The sequence below is a fragment of the Triticum urartu genome, chromosome 1A (assembly GCF_056163025.1).
Source record: "Triticum urartu cultivar PI428250 chromosome 1A, HENAU_Tu73, whole genome shotgun sequence".
NCBI classification, from domain to species: Eukaryota; Viridiplantae; Streptophyta; class Magnoliopsida; order Poales; family Poaceae; genus Triticum; species Triticum urartu.
In genome coordinates, this window is record NC_141873.1 from 364,730,137 (window position 1) to 364,731,754 (window position 1,618).

Sequence of the window (1,618 nt, forward strand, 5' to 3'; positions counted from 1 at the left end):
CTCTGTTGACCCAGAGTTAATTACTTTGACTGAATCTGATCCTTTCCATGGTTATCAAAGTGAAACTGTTGTGGCACATCTTACTAAATTAAATGATATAGCCACCCTATTTACTCATGATGAAAAAATTTGCTACTAGTATATTCTGAAGTTATTTCCGTTCTCATTAAAGTGTGATGCTAAGATATGGTACAATACTCTTGCTCCTATTTGTGTGCGTAGTCCCCAAGATATGATATATTACTTCTCTGAAAAATATTTCCCTACTCATAAGAAACAAGCTGCCTTACAGGAAATGTTTAACTTTGTGCAAATTGAAGAAGAGAATCTCCCACAAGCTTGGGTGAGGCTTCTACAATTACTTAATGCTTTGCCTGATCATCCTCTTAAGAAAAATGAAATACTTGATACCTTCTATAATGGACTAATCGATGCTTCTATGGACTTCCTAGATAGTTGTGCTAGTTGTGTTTTCAGGGAATGAATTGTTGAACAAGCCGAGGAATTATTGAATAATATATTGAAGAATTATGATGATTGGACACTTCCTTAACCTCCGCCTAAACCCAACTCCGAAGAAGATGGTTTTTCTATTTCTCAGTCCTGAAGATATGCAAGAGGCAAAGAAATATATGAAGGAAAAATGTATTAAAGCTAAAGATGTTAAGAGTTTACCACCTACTGAGGAAATACATGGACTTGACACACCACCACCACCGGTGGTAGAGGTAAATTCTTTATTAAAGTTTGATGAAGGTGACATCCCTTATAATAAACATCCTAGTCAATGCTTATATGAATTTGACAATTTTGTTATGAAGCAAAATCACTTCAATGCGAATGTTACGAAACAATTGAAACAAAACTCTGATATGATTGCTCGCTTGAGTGAATTGTTATTCAGAATCACTAATGATGTTAGCGGTGTAGGAAAACATGCCTCTATGGTTCAAACTCAGTTAGAATGAGTTGCTAAATATCAAATAGAATTGCTTAGTGAAATGAACAATAATATGAATGATCATGTTGTTAGAGTAATAACTAGAGGAGGTATAATGACTCAGGAACCTCTTTATCCTGAGGGATCGATGTTTGCTTGAACTACGTTGGTATTTCCTCAAAGAGGAAGGGATGATGCAGCACATCAATGGTAGGTATATCCCTCGGTGATGAGACCAAGGTTATCGAACCAGTAGGAGAACCATGCAACACTACATGAACGACACCTGCGCACAAATAACAAATACTAGCAACCCGACATATTAAAGGGGTTGTCAATCCCTTTAGGGTAACGACGCCAGAAATTGGCAAAAAGACGGGATACAAATATGATAGATTGGATAAATAGATCTCGCGGGAACGCGAGATAAAACAAATGAGAATAAATTGCAGCAAGGTATTTTTGTATTTTTGGTTTAATAGATCTGAAAATAAAAGCAAATAAAAATAGATCGCAAAGGCAAATATAATAAAGAAGAGACCCGGGGGCCGTAGATTTCACTAGTGGCTTCTCTCGAGAAAAATAGCAAACGATGGGTAAACGGATTACTGTTGGGCAATTGATAGAACTTCAAATAATCATGACGATATCCAGGCAATGATCATTATATAGGCATCA